Consider the following 25,336-nt stretch of genomic DNA (forward strand, 5'->3'; position numbering starts at 1 on the left):
GTCTCCCGGGCCTCTCCTGCTTATTCCCAAGCCCTGCTCTCCCCCAACGCCCTGTGCTGGAAACCCTTCGTTTATGCGAGGAACCTAGATGCTCTTGGGGTGTTTGCCCTTTTATTCTCTTGTGCATGGGATGTGGTGGCATCGCAAACATTCACAGTTACGGTGGGGTTCAAAGAGCAGTTGTGACCTTTCCTACCAAAAGCCTTTTGGCCCACCTGGCCAGTGTTTGATCCTCAGGTGCAGCGTTTCATTGATTTTTATCATTGAATTCTGAGATCTACACTATTAGGTCCTCTTTTCGCTGAAATAATCGGATAAAACCTGATTGAAAGGATGTTTACTATATGTGTGAATCCTTATCTCTACTTCCAGTGCCTTAAAAATGGTTGTTTCCTGTGGGAGAATGGTGCTAATGCATAGGAAAAACAGTTTTTTGTTCAGTAATGGGCATGAGTTGGTAGTTCCAAATGGTTATTGTAGTCTGAAAACCAAACATTAAAAAAGAAGAACAAAACCTTTTGCTTTGAGATAGCAGTATATTTCCAGGTTGGAATCATTTGAGAGCAGGTTTAGAACAATTAGTTTCCACCATCCGGCTAATTATAACAAACATAATGTAAAACAGAACCAAAAATATGTTGGTTAAAAAAAAAACTAGGTGTGTATTAGGACATAGGTCTAGCAAAAAATAAATCTTGCTTTAAAAAAACTTTATCATGGGACTCTAAGCACAGGAAATAGCTTGGTATGTTTTTCTTTTTTTATATTTAGAAATACATATGCATTAGACTGATTTGAGAACTCTTCCTAGGACATTTGAGCACAGTAGTACATGTTATACTTTGAACTATTCTCAACCTGCTAGAAATACAGATTTATACTAGTTTGTTTTTCTGTGTTGAAATTGATTCATGTAAAAAATGTTAGATTTCTAATTAAAAATTTCTGCACAAAGAAGATACGAATTAGAAAACATGTTCTGGTCTTGCAAAATGTAGTAAACAAAGAGTAAGTGACAAGTGATTGAAAAGTGGATCTAAGGGGTGACTGGGTGGCTCATGCCCTTTTGCTTAGGGCATGATCTGGCAGTTCCTGAGTTCGAGCCCCACATAGGGCTCTGTGCAGACAGTGCAGAGCCTGGAGCCTGCTTCGAGTTCTGTGTCTCCTCTCCCTTCCCCTCCTCTGCTCTGACTCTCTTCCTTAAAAATAAACGTTAAAAAAAAAAAAAAGTTGGAAAAGTGGATCTGAGATTATCTAACATACTATATCATGGAACTTGAGAACCACTGACTCCCAAGGAGGATGAGCCCTTAGTGATGCTCATCTGAAATCACACCCAAAGTAGGGCCATTTCTGTAGCATCCTTGGAAGGATCATCTGGCATCTGATTTTCATACCTATATGATAACAGGTTCACATCTTTCTTCAACATTCTAAGTCTTTTTCTGTTTATGTAAGTTAAAATCTGCCTTCCCAATATTTCCGCTGAGTTCCAGTTTCCCTTTGTGTGTATGATGCATTTATCATCCATAAAAGAATTAAGAGATAAATGACTCCTACTTTAATTTTTTTGTCATCAGGTTTAATGAAGTATAATATACATGCAGTAGTTTTGACAAATGTATACAATTGGATAATCACCACAATCAAGATAAGAAACATTTCCATCCAACCAAAAGGTTCTCTCCCTCTGCCCCCAGCCCCTGGCAACTATTAATCTAATTCACAGACCTATAGTTTTCCCTGTTCTAGAATATCACATAAATGAAATCCTACAATATGCAATCTTTTGAGTCTTTTACTTGACATAATGATTTTGATATTCATTAAGTTGTTGCATGTGTCAGTAGTTTTTTCAGTGGTATGCTGATAAATGTGTTAACCTGCTCTCCAAAAAAAAAAAAAAAAAAAAATCCCTAATTTGTAGTATTTGCTACTTTTTGTAGTGTAAATACTCTTACCATGGCCTATATTAAGGTATCTTGAGTCGTGCCTAGTTTGGGTCAGTTAGAAATAAAGCTTCAATAAACAATGTGAAGGACAGATATTTTCAGTTGGGATTACTGGGTCCTAGGAGAAGGGTATATTTATCAAAAGTAGTAATTTATATCGAATAGCCAAACTTTTTTCCAAAATGACTATAGTATTTTGTATTCCTACCAGCACTGTAAGAATTTCAGGTGCTCTGCATTCAGTACTTACTATTATCAGTTATTAAAATTTCAGCAATTATTATGTGTGTAGTCTCCTTTAACATTTTTGACTTTTTTTTTAAGTTTATTTATTTTGAGAGAGAGAGGGAGTGCACAAGAGTGGGAAGGACAGAGAGAGAGGGAGAGAGAATCTCACGCAGGGTCTGTGCTGTCAACACAGAGCCCCATGTGGTGCTCAGTCTCATGAACCATGAGATCATGACCTGAGCCGAAAGCAAGAGTTGGACACTTCACTGACTGAGCCACCCAGGTGCCCCAACATTTTTGACTTCTTCTCATTTTCAGTAGTATTTGAACCAACATAGGAAGTTTATGATTGGCATTGCTGAATAATTTTATTTTTGGCTTGGTCATCAGTCATGGTCTCACTATAAAGGCTATAGCACTTAAAGGATGTTTCTTGATTTCTTGTGAAATTGCCTTTCATGAATTGCTTTTTTGAAAGGAATCAGTAAGGAATTCTAAAACTTAGCTGTTAACATTTTTTAAATGTGGGTAAGAAAAACCTAGGTAAAGATTTGTTTCTTTTCATAAAACTTTGGAATTTAAAAAAACTCAAAAAATTGGGGCACCTGGGTGGCATAGTTGGTTAAGCATCCAACTTGGTATCAGCTCAGGTCATGATCTCGCTGTTACAGGACTGAATCCCACATTTTGCTCTGCACTGAGTGGAGCCAGCTTAGGATTCTCTCTCTCCCTCTATCTCTGCCCATCCCACTCTTTCTCCCTCATTCTCTTTCAAAAGAAATAAATAAACTTAAAAAAAACCCCTCAAATTATAAAGCATTTCTTCAAATTTGCTTGGGCTTAAAAAATAGTTCAATCATGTAATCTTTGAACTCATCCAGGAACTTGTAAGAAGTGTTAATACATAAATGAATATAGCATTACTTTCAATACTTGGAAAGCTAAATTTCATGGAAGATTATAGTGTATATTTTTGATTCAGTGTATTTGATTAAAAAAAGATTTTTTTTTTTAATGTTTATTTTTGAGAAAGAGAGAGGGAGACACAATCCGAAGCAGGTTCTAGGCTCTGAGCTGTCAGCACAGAGCCCGATGCAGGGCTCAAACCCACAAGCTGTGAGATCATGACCTGAGCTGAAGTTGGACGCTTAACTGACTGAGCCACCCAGGTGCTCCTCAGTATATTTGATTTTTATTGCTACTATCAAGTTGGTCAAGTTTTATTTGTTACATACTCATGTGTAATAAGTATTAATGGCATTCAGAGTGCTGATTTTATTCTGGGATCTATAATGGTTTTTAGTTTTTCCAGATGGAGCAATAAATTTAAACATAATTTAAAAATGGTACATTTGTGATACTTTAGTATACATCCTTAACTCTTCCTTATTTATTTTACCCGTCCAAACTATACTCCTTAGCTCTAGATTCATATATCCAACAGCTAGTTTAGGCATACCTACTGAGATGTTCCACAGGCATGTCAACCTCAACCTGTCCAAACCTCAACTCATAACCTTTCCCCCAAAATGTCCTTCCTGTGCCGCCTGTCTTCTCAATGTGAGGAAATGCCATTCTCATCTACCCTGTCCTGAGTGGAATCCAGGCCTTCATCTTCTACTCCTTTGTCTTCCTCAGTTTCCACCCCCAGGCACATACTAGGTCCAATTGCTTTTGTCTTCTAAGTATTTCTCCTCTTCTGCTTCCTCCTTAGAGGCCTTGATTCAGGCCTCTGTTTCTCAGCTGAAGTGCTACAGTGCCCTTCTATACATACTCTCCTTAGCTGTAGTCACACCTCTGCTCATCACTTCCTCTCACCCTGTTTCCAAAACAAATTTTCCTTTTTAATTTGGAAAAATACACGGTTATGATCTTTTCAATATGCTTTTTTTCCTCCTCTTTAAAATCTTTTAATAGATTCTAAGCCATCAAAGAGCCATTAAAGCATGGGGTCTATTCTGTACAAAGCTCTGTGTTTGTGACCAGGCTCTAGCTTCTCCAGTCTCCTCTCTGACAGCCATTCATTTGTTCATTAAAAAAAGAAAAAGAAAAAGATTTGAGTGCTCTGCAGAGTTCTAGGTGATGGAGTTTTATCAAGGGACTTAAATTCTAGAGGGGGACTGATGACAAGTGTATACTATTGTCAGTTGGTAATGAGTGCAATGGAACAACATAAGGCTGGGTAAGGAGTTAGGGAGCAGTAGGTTGCTGAGGTGTGGGTGTGGTGCCATTTATAGAGGGCTGTATGAGAAGGCTCTATTATGACGTCTGAGCAGAGACTCAAAATATTCAAGGGAATGAGAGTTTTAGATCTGCGAGAAGAGCAGGTGCTGAGGGGAGGGTGCTTGAGATGTCTAGACAACAGCAAGGGGTCGGCGGAGGGAGGTGAGAGCTGGGGTCAGGCTAGTGGAGGCTCCGGCAGACCAAGCAGGCCAGCGTGAGGACTTTGACTTCTGAGCTCAGTGAGTTTGACCCTAGAGTGCGTCCTCTCCATGGACAGAGATGCATTCCTATCTCCTACTTGAGGTTTCTGAAGTATGCCACCTCTCTTACCTTAAGCCTTTCCTTCTACTGGGAATAGTGCTAGATTATCCCTCCTCTGTGTTCCCTTAGCACTCTTTGTCATACCCCTACTTAATAGCTGCTTTGTTTGTCTCCTCTCCCTAGGCTGAGGCCCTAACTTTTTTTTTAAACCTCTGAATTCCTATTTCATTGAATTAATGTCTGTTGAATTTTAGAATTGCTGAAAATGGGATTAATTACTGAAAACTGGGTAAGAGGTACTTAACAGTACTGTGTAGTGACTGCTACCCTGATGTGAATGTGGATTCTATGTTTTGCTGACCACTGTGCATTTAGTGCTGGAGCAATGAGCTGTGCATAATAAGTGCTCAGTAAATACTGGGTGAATGATTAAGTGCACACCCGTGTACCAGCCTTTGCCTCTTCTTTCTTCTGCTTCCCTTAAACCCATGGGCAAGCTTCCCCCAAATCTCTTAACCTCTTTCTCTACTGCCTTATTTGCCCTTTCTCTAATCACAAGCTCAAGAAATGACAAATACTTCAGAAATTTTTTCATTCATTCATTAGCAGCGAATGTAAATGTAACAGAGAAACATAGATAATTTCTCTCCAGGCTAAATAGATGGTGGTCATTGCACAGTTTTTGGTTCACTTGCACTTTTGTTTTCCTTTCTTCGGCAGGAATTTTTGGGGGCTATTTTATTACTGGGCCTCTGACTAGTAAACCACTGATAGGTCTAGAATATCACTTCTATAAACAACTCAAGCAGGAGCAGGGTGTGAAAAGTCTAGTACTAGAAATAAAATAGACAGTATTTCTTAGTGAGTTTCATTTGGTTGAACAAACAATTAGAGTTGGTGATTTACCTTACTATCCTGGTGCAGGCCTTTGGGGAAATGGCCGGCTCTAGCAGGGAGTCTTCAGCCCCAGAACATCTAGGTATCATCTTAAGCCTGGAACTCTTACCAGTAACTCTTGAATCCCTCAGTCCTTACATCTCTGGCTTCCACATTCTGTCTGACTGTCTCCTTCCCCAGTACCTGCATGTCTTTGAGCCTGCAGGGAAAGGATGGTGGGAGATCCCAAGTGTCCTACCCGCAAAAGCTGTAAGAAGAGGCAGAGCATTTAAAGTACCATATGTTAGGGATAGGAATAATTTTTCCATTTATGTTTTACTAAAAATCATTGTGTGCAGTAGGCTGTCTTATGTATAACATAAATATTGGATTATTGATCTTCCATAGTGTTGTAATCCATTGTGACAGGCCTGGTGGTGATAGGTCCTTTACTTTGTATATCTTAGTCTGCTTATTGTGGGTACTATTTGTATTGTGACCAACAAAATTATAATTTCTCTAAGTGCTGAGTTTTTGTTTTGTTTTGGGTTTGAGTTTTTTTTGTTGTCGCTGTTTTAATGGTTATGCGTGAGTAGGGCCTTCATTTTATTTCTCTAATAGAGTGGTCTTACTATTAAATTTGTACGTTGGTTTTCTTAGGTCAAGGAAAATTACTAGTGACTTAGGTTTAAGTTCTCTCACAAATGAAAAAAAAAATCGTCCTTGCTTCTATTTGTATGCAGTATATTAGCGTATGACTTGGGATAATATTAATGCATTTAGTTATTTTAAGTTCAATATATCATTGTTTGTGCTATTCTGCAAAAGAGCATTATGGTGGTCAGGTGCTACAGTACCTGAGCATGCTTGAGACTTGTGGGTGCACTTTGACAACCCTTTCTTTTTGTTACGCTGACCCAGCAGCAGACACTGTTAAGCCTTAGGAAAACTGAATCTGCTTAGCAAGGAAAACAGACTTAGGTGGTACTGGTATCTACCATCCATTTTGGTGAAGTTCCAAGCTTAGATTAATAACTAAGTCAACTAATTGTTGTGAAGCTATAGTGGGTTTAAAGTACTGTACTTGTATTTTGGAGTCTAGAAGATTATTGGATGAGAATTTTTTTTTTCCTAATAAACTAATTACGGTTATTTGTTCTTTTGTGTATGGCCTAATCCCTTTAAAGTATTCATTATTACTACTTATGAAAGATAAGTGCCTATTTATAATGGCATTTCCGAGGCCCAGAAATTAAGGGATTTGAATTCTTGCTCTACCTCTGCCATTAGAGAGTTGTGTTACTTTGGGCCTGTGACCTGTCCCATCTGGCCTCTGATTCTTCATCTGTTGACAGTCCTTTCTACTGCAGAGCCCTTAGATAAAATAATAGTGATAACTGAGTTTTGACACTAATTCTTTTTGCTTTCCTCAGTTCTTAAGCCCTTGGTACCTATGTTGTGAGAGGGATCATGCTACAGGGTACTTTTGACACAGGTAAAAGGTATGTTGTCAATACTTGATGAATTTGCTGCATTTTTAATTTTTTTTAATTAAAAATTTTTTAACGTTTATTTATTTTAGAGAGAGACAGAGTGTGAGCAGGCAAAGGGTAGAGAGAGAGGGAGACACAGAATCCAAAGCAGGCTCCAGGCTCTGAGCTGTCAGCAGAGAGCCCAGCGTGGGGCTCAAACTCATGAACCATGAGATTATGACCGGAGCTGAAGTCGGACACTTAACTGACTGAGCCACCCTGGAGCCCCTGCTGCATTTTTAAATAGCAGTTCCAGCTTCCTCTTCCTGTATGTTTCTCCGTAGCCTGTTTTTTTCTTCTTCAGCCAGAGTGGACTTAACGAGGCCAGTTAATTTAATATTAGCCTAAGAAAAGTAAGAATTTGATACATAGCCAATATATTTTTTATTGAAGTATAGTTGGCATATGGTGTTCTACTTAGCCATTATTTGATATAAAAACTCATGCCAGAATTAGTTTGTATTATTTTTTTTCTTCAGAGGGGACAACTAATTTGTTTATATCTACATAGAACCTTGTAGGTTTATTTCTTGCTCTAAGTAAAACATCCACACACATGAATTTTACTTTATAAGTTGCATAATTTAGGAGATGATTAATTATTGTATGTGGGATTCAATATTTATTTATTTATTTTAAAGTTTATTTATTTTGAGAGAGAGAGAGCGTGTGTATGCACGCAGGAGAGGGGCAGAGAGATGGGGAGAGAAAATCCCAAGCAGGCTCTACTCTTAGCATGGAGCCCAGTGTGGGGTTCAGTCTCATGACCCACCAACTGTTAAGCCACCCAGGCACCCTTAGGACTCGAGGCTTTTCTCCTCCTCCCCCTCCCCCTCCCCCTCCTCCCCTTCCTCCTCCTCCTCTTCCTCCTCCTCCTCTTCTTCTTCTTCCTCCTCCTCTTCTTCCTCCTCCTCCTCTTCTTCCTCCTCCTCCTCCTCTTCCTCCTCCTCTTCTTCCTCCTCTTCTTCCTCCTCTTCCTCCTCCTCTTCTTCCTCTTCTTCCTCCTCTTCCTCCTCCTCTTCCTCCTCCTCTTCCTCCTCCTCTTCCTCCTCCCCTTCCTCCTCCTCCTCCTCTTCCTCCTCCTCCTCTTCTTCCTCCTCCTCCTCTTCTTCCTCCTCCTCCTCTTCTTCCTCCTCCTCCTCTTCTTCCTCCTCCTCCTCTTCTTCCTCCTCCTCTTCCTTCCTCCTCCTCTTCCTCCTCCTCCTCTTCCTCCTCCTCCTCTTCGTCCTCCTCCTCTTCGTCCTCCTCCTCTTCGTCTTCATCCTCCTCCTCCTCTTCCTCCTCCTCCTCTTCCTCCTCTTCCTCCTCCTCCTCCTCTTCCTCCTCCTCCTCCTCCCTCTCTTCCTCCTCCTCCTCCCTCTCTTCCTCCTCCTCCTCCCTCTCTTCCTCCTCCTCTTCCCTCTCTTCCTCCTCCTCTTCCCTCTCTTCCTCCTCCTCCTCCCCCTCCCCCTCCCCCTCCTCATCTCCCTACCTTCCTTCAGGGGAATGCCAGAGAGAGAGGGAGAGAGAGAATCCCAAGTAGGCCCCACGCCACCAGCATGGAGCCTGATGCAGGGCTCAAACTCATGAACTGTGAGATCATGAACTGAGCTGAAACCAAGAGTCGGATGCTTAACTGGTTGAGCCACCCAGGCGCCTCTAGGACTCAGCAGTTGAAAAAGAATCCCACAAGTGGCACTCCTGACTGGCTCAGTTGGTGGAACATGCAACCCTTGATCTCAGGGTTGTGAGTTTGACCTCCACGTTGGGTATAAAGATTACTTAAAATACATCCTTAAAAAAAAACAAAGACAAACCACAAGTATCTTCTCAAAATATCCAGATCTCTTAGTATGTTCTGAGTGTTTGAATTTGGGAAAGCAATGTATATATTTGCTTTCACTTCTCTAACATTTATTCAAACTGTTATTACCTTACTGATACATATATTTTTTATGTGTTTTTTTAAGTTTTTAAAAAAATTTTTTTAATGGTATTTATTCTTGAGAAAAGACAGAGACAGAACATAAGCAGGGGAGGGGCAGAGAGAGAGGCAGACACAGAATCCGAAGCAGGCTCCAGGCCCTGCTGTCAGCACAAAGCCCAACGCGAGGCTCGAACTCATGAACCACGAGATCATGACAACCTGAGCCGAATGAAGTCAGACGCTTAATTGACTGAGCCACCCAGGTGCCCCTGTGTTTGTGTATTTTGAAGTAATTATAAAATACAGGAAGTTGCAAAAATTGTAGAATCCCATGTACCTTTCACATATCACTCTTTACCTAGTGGTAACATTTACATGACTATAATATAATACTGATTTGTGTTTTATTACTAAAAGCATAATGATCTTGCTTATTTTGAAAAATGTTGACAAATACAAGAATGTTGATATTTATTTTCACCTCAGGGTGAAGATGTTAGCATTTACAAATTCAGATTCTGTGCCTTATATCTGTAGGTACCAGACAAAGGTCTCTTTCCTGCATTTGCTGTAAAAAGGGTGACAAGTAACTAGGCAAATGGCTGATTATTTTCCACTGGGTAGTTCATTCACAGCACTGGATACAGTCATGTAAAATTTCAGTTACATGGCATTCTTAATTCTGCTTTGCTGGACTTCTTTATTTAATCATTACTATATTTGCTTACTGTGAACTTTCATTCTTAACATGCAACAGAATATAGACAAAGAAATATTGGACAGTTAGTTAAGGCATATTTATTAAGTACCCTCTATCACTGTACTGAATGTAGAGGAGATTTTGGAAAAGCAGAGGGGTATTTATAGTGTAGATGAATAAACAGCTGTAGAACATTACCACATATTGTATAATGTATTTCAGCAAGTTTTATTCTCTAAACACATACACATAGGGATATAATTGGCCCTCAGTAAGCATTTGTTGAGTGAATGAATGTACTTAGGTAATAAGCATGTTGTCACAAAATTATGTAAGTCTTAAGAAAATAAATGTTTACTGTCACTCTTAGGAATTCTAAAACTATTCATTATCGACTGAAAGAATGATAATACATGTTTTATTATGTTTCTTTATTCTTTTTGCCCTAGAAATCTTTTGGTAAATTCATAATCAGTTTTCCTTGATAAAAGCCTGGGTCTCTCTGACTCTAAAGCCCAGGTTCTTTCCCCATGGCACATTGCTCATTAAGACACAGTATTAGGTGATTTAGATGATAAATGCCATGTTTAAATAAACAAGTATGAAATAAAAATAAACTCTGTGTCAGTTTTTTTTAGGAAAATCATTGATTTGCCTAATAATTTTATTTAGCTTGACTTGTGTAATGACTAGTGACTAAATTAGATCAAGTATAAGGGGTTCAGCTGGCTCTAAGAACCTAGTTCTTATTTCCCAAAATGATGATACACTGTAAATAGACTCTAAAATGATGCTAATAATGTATATTAGTAATTCTATATTTTTTCCTAAATATCTATTAAATGTTTTACAGTATGCTGTGCTGGGTGCATTGGGAGCTACATGGATGTCTAAGACATGTATAGTTTTCTAATACCTTTATTATATGGTGAAGGTAAGATAGATTCATAAGTAATTGAACAGTATGTGATTAGTCTGTGAGATACAGAAGTTCTGTGGATGCTTAGTGAGTAGAAAGGTTACTTTTAGTTGAGACAATTAGGGGAATCTTAAGATGATGTTTGATCTGAATATCAGGGAGATTGATGGGATTTCCTTGGTGAATATTGAAACTTGCTTATGTCAGAATTACAGAAATTATAAAATAAATCGATTTTACTGTCAGATGAGTTTTCTAGGAAGAAATTAGTCTGACTTTAATATTTAAATAATGAAGATAAGGATTAGGAATAAAGTAAAACATTTAGGAAAACTATTTTTAACATGAAAACTTTACTTCTGCTCCTGAAGTATTTTAGAGCTAGGTCACCCTGAAAATTGTACTAAATATGATTTTATTCTTTTTTTAAAAAAAATTTTTTTTTTCAACGTTTATTTATTCTTGGGACAGAGAGAGACAGAGCATGAACGGGGGAGGGGCAGAGAGAGAGGGAGACACAGAATCGGAAACAGGCTCCAGGCTCCGAGCCATCAGCCCAGAGCCTGACGCGGGGCTCGAACTCCCGGACCGCGAGATCGTGACCTGGCTGAAGTCGGACGCTTAACCGACTGCGCCACCCAGGCGTCCCGATTTTATTCTTTTTAAAGATAATTTGATCTGTTGGATTAATGACAAATGTGCTATATATATATTTCATCTTAGTTTGGTAACTCCAAAAATAGGTGAGTTATCTCTTTGGTCAAAATGAGAACAGTTTTATTGCTGTTTTATTATTTCTCTGGTTCCTGTGTTTAAAGTATTTCTATTCTCTCTGAGTGAAATGTCATTGGAAAACTTATCTTGACATTGTGAAGTTCATTGCTAAGAGGTAGCTCTTGGTGGCAGCTTGAAGAAGAGGCTGGAGGAAGAAGGAAAGGGACAGTGGGGTTGAATGACAACACCATGGGAAAAGGAGGGGGAGAGAGGGAGAGAAAGAATTTTGTATAAAGGAGAATCGTTCTACCTGAGGTTATTCAATGTAGCCAATGCTATGCTGGACCTAGTCAGACCTAAAGCATTTCTGAAAGCTATAGTGTCTTGGCCAAACCTATATAAAGAGCAGAAAATATTTTGAGTTTGCTTTAGTTATGTAATAAATATTAGTGGAGAATGGTGTCAACACATTCATTTGTGTTCTCCACCTCCTTTTCCACAGAGACCTAGATTTAAATCTGAGTCACCAGAGTAAATAAGTTCAGTGATTCCCAGCTTGTGTTAGATTGCATAACCTAACCAACCACACGGGTTGGCATAGGTGTTTGTACTTTCGGGAGGGTGTGGGGAAGCCGGACAGGACATGGCAGCTGTCGAAAGGCATGGAGGCTACCATTACCACCGACATGTACTCGTGTGTTTGGGGCAGGGCAGGAGAAATACATGCCGAATAGCCTTTCTGAGATGACAATTCTTAAAATACTAGTGATCTGTAGGCATAGCTTGGAGAACAGTATTGTATCTTTCTTAGAAAGCTTATTCTTTTTTTTTCTTTATGAATTTGCATGCACTTTGAATTTTCTCAGCCTAAGACATTCATCAAAAATGAGCCATTTTTTGACTGTTGCTTGCCAGTGTTGAAAGATCTTTAAAAGGATCCTCATATTCTAGCCTTTCTTCCTACTCTGCTTGTTAACACCTACGTTAAGTGTAGATTTTAATAGTTGCTTTGCATATCCTGATGTCAAAACATCATTCCAGTCCAGTCCAGTGAGAATCATTTGCCAAGTGCTATTTTAATGGAAGAGTTGCATTCCAGTACCTAATTGTTGTTTTGGTGGTATTATTTAATACAAGCATGCTTATATCAATTAATCACATCTGCATGCGGTTTTTTTTTTTTTTTCTTCCCAGTTTTGTTAAAGCTTAGAAATGCTCTTATAGCATGCTGATTTTGGTATTTAAAACCTTTTTGTCTCATCCTTCTGAGTAGCGGAGTTAAGTACTATACACAAGTTTTGAGTTTGGTGCATTTCATCATCTACTGTCACTAAGGGGTCAATAAAATAGTCCTATTTTTACAAAATTTTTTAAAGATGGCAAAGTGACTACTTTAGTAAAGAATCCTCTGGCTTATTGGAGTTACAGTTAAAACTAAATTACGTTATTATTTTCCCATCATATCTGTTTTCTTCATGAGAATTCAACTCACTATAAGGTGTCTGCGAACAGCAGTTTAGAAGATATATTAGCCATTAACTTATTCCCAGATGCCTGTAATAAAATGGATTTTTAAAAAATAAATATTAAACATAGTGTTAGATTGAGGAAACGGTTATAGTAATACAAAATTGGAACAGAGGAAAATAATTGCCTGGTGAAAGGGTAAGCATAAATGAAATTAATCCATGGTACGGGATGCATTTTTCATTGCACGTAATGATCGATAGGGAGTTGTTTTGGGGAAGAGGAACTTAGAACTCATATCACACTTGGTTTTGTTAGAGTAAGATTTTCCCTGGAAGTTGTCATTCCACAGTGACTGTATTGCGGTCTAAGTTGAGTATATTTGACACTCCTTACTATCGTCTGAGTTCTTGATTGTTTTTTTCAGTCAACAAGAGTTTTGTTTTGTTTTTTAAGTTTATTTAAGCAGTCACTACACCCAATGTGAGGCTTGAACTCATGACCCTGAGATCCAGAGCTGCATACTCTACTGACTGAGCCAGCCAGGCACCCCTCAGCAAGAGTTTATGAACTGTCTACTTTCTGTGCTGAAAATGTCAAAATGATAAAATACTATTCCTCATTTCAAAGAACTAGTAAACTACTTTGCCTTATGAACAGATAATTACTAAATATTGTGGTAATGTCTGTTTTGAGTTTCATTAGCTTCCTTCTCTAGCCACAGTATTTGAGATTCCTTACTAGTCATTGTACTTGTTCGTGCTGCAACTCTCTTGGCTTACCTAGGGTAAGTACACACACCTTTTTCCTTGAATCTTGGGCTGCTTTGCAGTTTTTCCTTATACCTGTGATGATCCCATTTGTGGCTTGATCTTTTTAGTTAGGAATCAAGGTACGGAAAACCAGGAGAGGGAACTTTAATGAAGGTGTAATAATAACGAAGCCAGACTTTGGAGAAAGTGAGGGGAATCCCATATTGGGTACCAAATAGAATTAGAAGTTTAAGTTTCATAAGGGAGTATTCAGCATTGATCAGAAGAAATACTAATTGGGTCACCTGGCTGGCTCTGTTGGTAGAGCATGTGACTCTTGATTTCAGGGTTGTAAGTTCAAGCCCCACGTTGGGTAGAGAGATAATTTAAAAATAAATAAAATCTTAAAAATAAGGGGAGATATTAATCTATATGACTAGACATATGCACTGTTTTACTGCCCTGATATACCTTATCTGTTTTATTAATTTCTTAATCAAGAAATTACTGCTTAGAACTCTGGGGAATAAAATGGTCATTTCTATATGCTATAATAGAATATATTTATAAAATGTAATATAGTCTTTGTGTTTTTCTCTACTTTAAAAAATTATAATCTAATGATTAAAAAATTTTTTTGGCATATATATGTCCAAGAATCATATTATGTTATTTTAATATAACTGTATTACAAAGTTTACAGTCCTACCATTTAGAAAATAATTTTTTTCTTTTGCTTATGTGTTTGTTTCTAAACTCTGTAAGTTTGCTTACTTGTACAATATCTCAAGATTTGATAGAGTTTTTTGTATTAATGATATGATAGAACATGGCCAAGTTTTAGACTAGGGCAGAGGTTACTATTATACAGGACAGACTGGAAGGAGTCCACACTTAGAAATAGTACTGCATGTTGCAGCCATTCTCGTTTAAACTACAGGTGTTGAGGAAAGGTCTCTGGTAAGCCATATTAGGAGTAGGACGGCCAGGGAGCCATCCATGCAACCTTTTGTTATGTGAATTTGAGGTAAAGAAGCACATGGAATCTTAAAGAAAGAAAGAGAGAGAGAGAGAGAGAGAGAGAGAGAGAGAGAGTGTGTGTGTGTGTGTGTGTGTGTGTGTGTGTGTGTGTGTAAATGAATAAAATAAGTACCTACATGTACACACGTATGAGTGACTGCCAGAGAATTCTGTTTGTGGATACTGGGCCTGATTTCTGTCCTTGGGATTGGGACTGGTAAGCAAAAATAGGTGTCCCAGTCCTAGGAAGAGAAAAGGCAGGGACCAGACTGGGAACCTCTAAAAGTGTCAAAACAGAAGCCTAGTTATAATAACTGAGGTATCAACAGGGCTAAAATGGCAGAAAGGGTAAGAATAGAGCAGAGGGTGTATCAGAACAAGCTAGGATCCCTTGTCATCTAATCTGGGGTGTAAGGGTTAGGTGGATTAGTGTTAATAACGACTTGATCTGGAGGTGCCTGGGTGGCTCAGTTGGTTAAACCTCAGACTTTGGCCCAGGTCATGATCTCGCAGTCTGGGAGTTCGAACCCTGCATTGGGTTCTTTGTTGACAGGTTAGAGCCTGGAACCTGCTTCAGATTCTGTGTCTCTCTCTCTGCCCCTCATGCTCTATTTCTCAAAAATAAATTAAAAAATAAAAAAAAGTAACGACTTGATCTGGAATTGAAGATTGGGGCTGAAACTGCTGTCATGAGTCTGTGTTGGTGACCTAGGATTTAAGTAACAGGAGAAGCAGGCTGAGCTTGACTTTTTTTTTTTAATGTTTTATTTATTTTGAGAGAGAGAGAGAATATGAGAGCAAGCCGAGGAGGGGCAGAGAGAGAGAATCCCAGGCAGGCTCTTCACTGTCAGCTCATAGTCCGATGCGGGGCTCAATCTCACCAACCGTGACGTCATGACCTAAGCCAAATCAAGAGTCAGCTGCTTAACTGACTCAGCCACCCAGGTGCCCTTTGACATTTGTATGCTACATATCTTTTTATTTTAAGTTAATTTATTTGAGAGACAGCATGAGTAGGGGAGGGGCAGAGAGAGGGAGGGAGAGAGAGAGAATCCCAGGCAGGCTCCTCACTGTCAGCACAGAGACGGATGAGGGGCTGGAGCTCATGAAATCGTGAAATCATGGCCTGAGCCGAAACCTAGAGTCGGACGCTTAACTGACTGAGCCACCCAGGTGCCCTATACTAAATATCTTTTAAGGAAAAAATTCATTTCCATTGTTAATCAGTAATCATTTACTTTGCTTTATTGGCACTGGTAAGGCATCACGAGTTGCAGAGAACTGCTGATGCCTCATTGTAAAGTCTTAACAGGGAACTGCTGTTGAAGTGAACAAACTGAAGCTTTGGAGTAAATACGCTTTGTTGCAAAATAAGAGGATATGAAAAAGCATGGTAGGCATGAGGGTTCTAATGTCATGATTCTGGAGGCAAAGTACAATATGTTAGGAGTTGAGTTTTTTGAGCAGGGTAAGAGGAAGTAAAAAAATATGATAATTTGACATTAAAATGAGAACCTTCCACACTCTTTTTACTTCCTAGAAGTCATAATAGCATTTTGGGGGTTGCGGTTAGCTGATAGTCATTAGCTTAAAGGGAACAAAAGCCATTTTTGGAATCTGTACTGGACATTGAATGACAAATTGAACAAGTGGGGCTTGATCAGAAAAAAATAGAGACCTCTAGAGATCTCATTAACAATTAAAAACAATTTTTTTTACTGTTTATTTTTGAGAGAGAGAGCATGAACAGGAGAGGAGCAGAGAGAGAGGGAAACAGGCTCCAGGCTCGAGGCTGTCAGCACAGAGCCCAATGTGGGGCTCAAACCCACAAACTGTGAGATGATGACCTGAGCCAAAGTCAGACACTCGACTGAGCCACCCAGGCACCCCTCATTAGCATTTTTTATACCTTCTCTCTAGACTCCCTGCCTTGCCTTTTCAGTTTTTATATTCCAATAAGAAAGGATTAGATTACCTTGTTCAGACCAGGTATCTGTCTCCCAGAGACAGGGACAAGCATTATGAGGCATAGTTATAATCCCAGGAGTCTATGCTTGTGTGCTGGGGGCCACCCCTAAGAAGGGGAAATCAAAAGTGGGGCAGCCCTCCTAGGAAATATGTAGAATATCTCAGCCTTTAGTAGTTTAATCTCTTTTCCCTTCTTTTCTTTCCCCTCCTTTTCCTCCCCACTTACGTAAATGCAGAAGATAACCCTGCTGTCCCATCTGTTGATGCATTTTTAGTGGGAGAAAATCTCCATGCAAGCTGAGGTACCACATCCAGAGGCAGGGCCATAGGGATACTGAGTCTAGGTGATAGCCTGCTGCCACTGGTTTCATTGTGATTCTTGATATTTTACAACTTAAATTTAATTACTGCTAAATTGTAATTTGCATGATTGGAGGAAAAGAAAGGGAAATAAAAAGAAAATGTGTTTAAAGGGAAAGATGGGGTACTTACTATACACCAGTGACTAGTAAGGATATAAATGATGGCTTCAATCTTTAGCTTTTCGTCAGTGCATACACCCTAATCTGTTTTACTTCAGATTTTGTACCTTCTGCTAGTATCTTGGCTTATCAGGGTTCTGTTCCTAACAAGCTGACCTAGTCCTTTATTGTTCTTGTTTTGTTTTTATTTTTATTTTTCATATCTTTTTTATTTTGAGACAGAGGTGGGGGGGGTGGAGGGGCAGAGAGAGTGAGGGATAAAGAGAATCCCAAGCAGGTTCTGCACTGTTAGCACAGAGCCCAATTCGGGACTTGAACTCACAAACTGTGAGATCATGACTCAAGCCAAAGCCAGATGCTTAACTAACTGAACCACCAGGTGCCCCCTAATCCTTCATTCTTTTTTTTTTTTTTTTTAATTTTTTTTTTTCAACGTTTATTTATTTTTGGGACAGAGAGAGACAGAGCATGAACAGGGGAGGGTCAGAGAGAGAGGGAGACACAGAATCTGAAGCAGGCTCCAGGCTCTGAGCCATCAGCCCAGAGCCTGACGCGGGGCTCGAACTCACGGACCGCGAGATCGTGACCTGGCTGAAGTCGGACGCTTAACCAACTGCGCCACCCAGGCGCCCCCTAATCCTTCATTCTTGAAAGGGTCTGAGCCTCTGGTAATTCCAACAGTATAGAATTGTGATAGTCTTTCACTAACCTTAACGTGTACACAGTATTGTAAGAATGTATTCCAGATCTCCCAGAGTTCTTCTCGTGGTCTTCCAAGCCCCAAAGTCATAGTAGCAATCTCTTCTCCCCTTGCTAGTCAGGGACAGTCACCCCCAGCCAATTCTGTAGCCTCTGTTTTTGCTTTTCTTGTTTTTCTACTGTCGAGAGGAAATCAAACTGAACATGATAAGCTCAGCTTTCAATAGAGTGAAGCAGTTATTTTGTTTCCTGGTATAAATATTTCCTCATTGGGTACTAAAACTTCTAGATCAGCAGATTTCAGAGTTCTTGAGATAAAAGGCAAAACTTTGAGAGCAGAAATCACTCTACGAAAATCATTGGTTCCCTCAGCCATTGTATTCTGGAGATAGGAAACAGCAGTTACTGGTTGGTGGTTCACAGCCTTGTAGGCCTCAGCATCCCAGATTCAGAAGTTTTTAGCTGGAGCAACAACTGGTACACGAAGCTTCAAGAAGCCTTTTCTTCCTATTAGGGACACAGCTGTGTCTGAAGAAGAGTCTATTTGATATGAGGCCCTGAGCATCCGCTCACTGCCATTTGAAGTGAATGCTTAGATCAAAGGCCATGTGATTTATAGGAGACATTCGGTTAATCTTGTGTAGTGGTGCTGGCAAGGCAACTTCAGAGTTGGTGTCTCTTATGGAAAGAATCAGCCATCACCATTTTTTAAAAGTTTTTATTTAGGGGCGCCTGGGTGGCTCAGTCAGTTAAGCATCCAACTTTGGCTCAGGTCATAATCTAGCAGTTCGTAAGTTCGAGCCGCCATGTCAGGCTCTGTGCTGACGGCTCAGAGCCTGGAACCTGCTTCAGATTCTGTGTCCTGCCCCCCTCTCCCCCCCCCCTCCACCCCACCCCTGCTTGTGCTCTCTCTCTTTCAACAACGAATAAAGATTTTTAAAAATTTTAAGTTTTTATTTAAATTCCAGTTCACATACAATGTAGTATTAATTTCAGGTGTAGAATTAGTGATTGAACACCACATGCAACGAGTGCCCTCCTTAATCCCCATCACCTACTTAACCCATCCCCCACCCACTGCCTTCACCATTTCTATAATCCAAGGGGTTTGCAGTATTTTGCCTGCTAAGAAGTAGTGCCTATGGGGAACTCAGGCAAGTGGATCCTGGGCAGTAGTAGCAGCTGAGGTCCATCTTAGTGTAATTGATCTCTTGCATAACTGCTTTTCCTACCACCTGGTTGTGGTTGTTTTCATGAACTCACTAGGCAAGGACTAGGCTGGCTGCAGGAGGATTTATGACTTGATCTCTGATTTGAGCCGTCTCTCCAGTGATTATTAAGAGCCTTTACATTTTGATTTGTTTGATTTGGTAGTAGCAGGATTCTGGTGAGGAATTTTTTAGGGTATGGCACCATTGTAAGAGGTTCATTCAAATAGCCATTCCTTTTTTTTCCCCCCTCCCAAATAGCCATTCCTTAAATCTTTCCTTGGTTTTTCCTCTGATCTTTTCCTTCAAGGCCATTCATCATGGCACAGAGAAGGGAAGGATTGTAGGCTGTCTAGCCACTCCAAGAAGTGTCTACTACAGAAGTAACAATGTGGTCTGCAAGGTCCCAAAATTTAATAATATTTTCTTTTTGTTTTTTTTTTCCAATGTTTATTTATTTTTGGGACAGAGAGAGACAGAGCATGAATGGGGGAGGGGCAGAGAGAGAGGGAGACACAGAATCGGAAACAGGCTCCAGACTCTGAGCCATCAGCCCAGAGCCTGACGCGGGGCTCGAACTCACGGACCGAGAGACCGTGACCGGGCTGAAGTCGGAAGCTTAACCGACTGCGCCACCCAGGCGCCCCAATATTTTCTAAAAGTTTTCAACATGTTTTTGTCTTAATTAGATTCAGATCTTTTCCCATTTAGATTTCACGTTGTACAGTTTCTCAGCCATAAAGACCTTATTTTAAAATTTGTTTTTATTTTGGTTTATAGAATGCTAAAACACAATATATCCTTTGTGAAGGCATGTGTGTATGTATATATGTATGTATATGTGCATACACACACAGACATCTGAGCATAGGAAGTGTTTATAAAATGCATACCAGAATTTTATGATTGATTATCTTTGGGGCATGGGTTAGGGGAAAAGAAGATTAAGTGTTGTGGAGAGCAACTTTTATTGTTTTACTTCAAAAAATGTGTACTACTTGACATTTCATATTCTATTGAGGATGCACCTTTATTAATATGAAAATATTGGCATAAAATTTTTGTTTCTTATAGTTAACATTAGAGAGTTTTAGGATGATTTAAGGACTAATAAGCAGTACTTATATATAAAGCTATCTGTGCTGTCAACAAAAGCGTTGTTGTGGTTTTTAATTTTTTTTTTTTTTAGCCTATTTGAGAGTTAGATGCTTCTTGAAAGTCACTGCATAAATTAGTTTTTCATGTATTTACGCTAACGTTGAATTTGCTTTTCTCATCAACATAAAGTTTTTGTTTAAAACTATAATTAACAGGGGCACCTGGGTGGCTCAGTTGGTTGAGCGACTGACTCTTGATTTTGGCTCGGGTCATGATCTCATAGTTTTGGAGATTGAGCTCTGTGCTGGCAGTGCAGAGCCTGCTTGGGATTCTCTCTCTCCCCTCTCTCTGTACCTCCCCTTGCTCTCTCTCTCTCTCTCTCTCTCTCTCAAAATAAACTTTAAAAATACAAAATAAAACTGTAATTAACAAAAAGTATAATATATCTTACTCTCAAATGTCTATAATTCAGAGGTCAAGTTGCAATAAAGAATTGCAGGAAGGAGGCTTTCAACATGTTATTCTCTCTTCTAATTTTAGGTTTTGTATCAGGTATCTGATAGGGACCCAATGCTATGAAGAGCTCTAAACTAGAAGTAAAAGGATGTACTTTCCAGTTTTTAGTATGTGCGGGCCGGATTGTGTCATCGTTAGACTATTCAGTAGTTGACAATGATTTTGTCACCTCCCAAAAAGCAGTCAATTATATCTTTTTTTTTTTTTTTATTTAGAGAAAAGTGAACAAATTTTAAGTGAATTTTCTGTATATGAACTTTTAAATGTAGTATTTTTAAAAATGAAAGGCTAGCCACAAGCCAGGAAAAATATTTGCAAAGCATATAGCTGGCAGAGGATTTGAACCAAAATATCTTAAGAACTCTCACTATTTGATAATAAGACAAAGAACCCTGTCAAAAAATAGACAAAGGGTTTGCACCAGAGATATATGAATGACCAATACATCCCACATAGAAAGATACTCAGCATCACTAGTCATCAAGGAAATGCAGATTTAAACCATAGGGTGATACTATTACACACCCACTAGCATGGCTAGGAATAAAGTCTGATAATGTTAGAATTGGTGCAGATTTGGAGCAACTAGGAGTTTCCTTTCATACATTGCTGGTGAAATGGTATAGCCACTTTAGCAAACAATTGAGGAGTTTCTTATAAAGTTAAACATATTCTCTATGAACTCTTAAGTTACATTCCTAGGTATACATGCAAGAGAAATGAAAGCATATGTCCACAAAAAGCTAATGTTCATAGTATTATTCAAAATGGTTCTAATTTGCTTTTAATGAATAGTTAACAACATTGAACAACCTTTCATGTGTTTCTTTGCTATGTCTATATCTGTCTTTTTAAGAAGTATTGACATCTTTAACTCTTAAAAAATTTTTTTTAATGTTTATTTACTTTTGAGAGAGAGAGCGTGAGTAGGAGAAGGGCAGAGAGAGAGGGAGACACAGAATCTGAAACAGGCTCCCCGCTCTGAACTGTCGGCACAGAGCCCAACGCTGGACTCAACTCACAAACCTCAAGATCATGACCTGAGCCAAAGTCTGTTGCTTAACCAACTGAGCCAACCCCAGGTGCCCCTCTTTAGCTCTTTTTAAAATTAGATTGCTTATTTTATTATTGAGCCATAAGAGTTTTTAATATATTTTAGATCTAATTGTCTTTTTTTGTGGTGCATATTTTATGAATACTTTCTCCAAGTTTGTGGATTTATTTCTTTTCTAAAAAACAAACAGTTTATTTACTTATTTTAAGTAAACTGTACCCCCATTGGGGAGCTCAGACTCCACTGACTGACCCAGCCAGTCACCCTGAATTTGTTTCTCTTTTCTTTTTTTATGTTTATTTATATTTGAGAGAGAGACAGAGCACAAGCCAGGGAGGGCAGAGAGAGAGGGAGGCACAGAATCTGAAGCAGGTTTCAGACTCTGCTGTTAGCACAGAGCCTGACACAGGGCTCGAACTCACACACTGTGAGTGAGATCATGACCTGAGTAGAAGTCAGATGCTTAACCGACTGAGCCACCCAGGCACCCCTATTTCATTTTTAAAACCATGTGTTTTGAAGAGAGAAGTTTTGACAACAGAGAGAAACACTGACAACAGTGTTTCCTTTTGTGGTTTGTGCTGAGAAATTCAGGGAATTCTGTTCAGAGAATTCTGTGCCTAACCGAAAGTCAACATTATTTAGCAGTGTTTTCTTCTAGAAGTTTTATAGTTTACATTTTGCATTTTGATCTATGCTTCATTTTGAGTTAAATTTTGGATATGTTCTGATGTATGGGCTGGTTGAGATTCTTTTTGGTTTGGTTTTGGTTTTTGTATATAGATACAGGTGTCCTAGCACCATTTGGTGAAAAGTTTTCTTTTTCTCCATTGAATTGCTTGACATCTTTGTCAAAAATCAATAGACAACACGTGTGCATCTATTTTTGGAATTTCTGTTCTTTTCCGTTAATGTAGGTGTCTGTCCTGTCATCAGTACTACATTGTCTTGATTACTGTAACTTTAGAGTAAGTCTTGAAATCAAGTAATATGAGTGCTCCGACTTTCTTGGTTGTTTTGAAATTGTTTTGGCTTCTAGTTTCCTTGCTTATCTGTGTAAAGCTTAGAATAATCCTGTCAGTTAAAAAAAAAAAAAAAAAGTACTAGAATTCAGATGCAGATTGCGTTAAATCCATAGATAAATTTGAAGAGAAGTGATAACTATGTTGAGTCTCCAGATCTGTGAACATGTTATATCTCTCTTTACTCTGGTCATCTTTGATTTATCTCATCAGTGTTTTGTAGTGTTCAGAGTACAGATCTTAACACACAGTGTGTTAGATTTATCCCCAAGTATTTCATGTTTTTTGGTTGCTGTTATAAATGACAGTATGTATATATGTAATTTTTACTTGTTGATATGTGGAAATATGATCTTTATATATTGAATTTTGTATACTACAACCTTGCTAAATTCCCTTATTAAATCTAGTAGGGTTTTTGTAGATTCTTTGGGGTTTTCTATATAGTCATGTTGCCTGGGAAAAAGTTTTATTTCTTCCTTTGTAATGTATGCTTTTTATTTCTTTTCTATACCTGGTAGCACTGGCTAAGACTTCCAATATAATGTTAAAGACAGAAAGAATTCATAATTTCACCTTTAAATAGGTATTTGCTGTGTTTGTTTTAAGGATGACAATTATCAGGTTAAGTTGCATTCTGTTACTAGGTTAGTAAGAGTTTTTAAAATCATGAATGGATGATTTTGTCAAATGCTTATTTTGTACTGAGATTATCATATGCTTTTTCTTCTTTATTCAGTTGATATAATGAATTATATTAAGTTTTCAACTGTTGAGCCAGCCTTGTATTTCCAGGATAAACTCCACTTGGTCATGATGTGATATTTCTATTATATATTGCTAATATTTTGTTAAAATTTTTTGCATCTGTCTTCACAAAGGATATCAGATTTCTAGTCTCTCTCTCTTTTTTTAAAATGTCTTTGTTTGGTTTTGGCATTAAGAAATTATTGGTCTCATACAATGTTTTGGGAAGAGCTTCCTCCAGTCTGGTTTGAGCTGGTTAGAGTAAACACACATATATAGTTTGATATCTTTTGATTTAAGAAACGGGTGAGGGATTATATATATATATATATATATATAATTGAGTGTGTGTGTGTGTGTGTGTGTGTATATATATATATATATATATATATATATATATATATATATATATACATGCTCAACTTTGCAAAGGTAGGGGTGGTTGGAGGCCATGGGACCAAAGATTTATGGGAGAGAATGACCCTCCTCAAGGTATATCTTAAAAAAAAAATGTTTATTTTTGAAAAAGAGAATCCCAAGCACGCCCTGTACTGTCAGAGCAGAGCCTGACACCAGGCTCAATGCCACGAATCATGAGACCATGATCTGAGCCAAAATCAAGAGTCAGATACTCAACCAACTGAACCATCTAGGCACCCCCAAAGTGTATCTTTTTATATATTGACTTTTCAAAACAAAGCATGTTATCTTCCATATTCAAAATAAGATGGGGATGGGAAAAATCTTAAACTATTAAAATAAATGAATCTGTCTGTATTTTAATCTAGTGCTATACCTATATTGTAAGGGAAGAATGAGTCTAAATGATTCATTAACACAGTATTTGACTATTTACCCTCAACTTGGGTGGAGGAAGAGGGAGGGATTGCAAACAAATCTTGAACTCTTTCTACTAGAGTTTATTTTTGTAGTGACATAGGCAAAGCAGCTCTAGGTCATTTTTAGGTGTATCATGCATTGGCTAAATATTTAGGTTATTGGAGCCAGGGCCTGAGGATGGAGGGACGTGCAAATATGGAAAGGGGAAAGGCAGAAATTAACCCTGTGGAGATGGATTGAAATTAAAGGTATTAATGTGAAGTCATTATTTTTGCAACTAGTATGTATATGTGTGCACAAATGTGTATCTACGTGTGGCATGTATGTACACATATATTTGTATGCGTATGTGTGTGTGTATATATATATACACATATATACATATATACGTGTATATACACACATATATATACGTATATATATGTGTGTGTATACATGTATATATATGTGTGTATATATACGTGTATATATGCACACATATATACACGTGTGTGTGTGTGTGTATATATATATATATATATATATATATATATATATATATATATATATATATGCATTTGTATATTTCCTGGTAACTCCAGCAAAAAGGCTGAGAAGAAAAGAACAGTGAGAACACTTAATTCCCAAATCTTGGTCTGTACCACTGTTCCCAGCACAGAGGAAGCAGAGATCCTCAGAGAATTGGCTGATTGCAGGTCTGGGCAGGGTACATACCAGGTGACCTGTATCCTTTTCTTTTTTTATGTACTAGAAAATAATTTTTTTTTTTTTTTAAATGGGAGCATTTCATAAGAAGCCTGTTGGGTTTCCTACTGGTTCATTCAGTCTGTATTAATTTAATCATAAATAAGTATAATAATTAATTATGAACTAGTAGAAATAGGAATCATTATTCATGGTAAATAAACTGATAAATGAATAAGTAGAGAAGGGAGGTCTCTTGCTTACAGTAGAATTCTAAGTTCTAGAGCTGGAAAATCGTCAATTTGCAGCCATTATAGTAAAGATAAGACAGGGCAAGAAATAACAAAATCGAGGGGGCATGTTGATGAGGTGAAGGTTATTTCCATGGTATTAAAGTGTCTTCCAACAAATGACTTATTATTTGCAAGGTACAAAATTGGGTTTATACGTTGGTGACAACAACGTGGG

General features: G+C 38.4%; 1 protein-coding gene across 13 annotated transcripts in view; it reads left to right on the plus strand.

The window, feature by feature from the left end:
- WDFY3 (WD repeat and FYVE domain containing 3) overlaps positions 1-25,336 on the plus strand; it is a 279,628-nt gene that overhangs the window by 570 nt on the left and 253,722 nt on the right. The gene's annotated exons all lie outside the window — the stretch shown is intronic.

The sequence above is a fragment of the Leopardus geoffroyi genome, chromosome B1, assembly GCF_018350155.1.
Source record: "Leopardus geoffroyi isolate Oge1 chromosome B1, O.geoffroyi_Oge1_pat1.0, whole genome shotgun sequence".
Lineage (NCBI taxonomy): Eukaryota > Metazoa > Chordata > Mammalia > Carnivora > Felidae > Leopardus > Leopardus geoffroyi.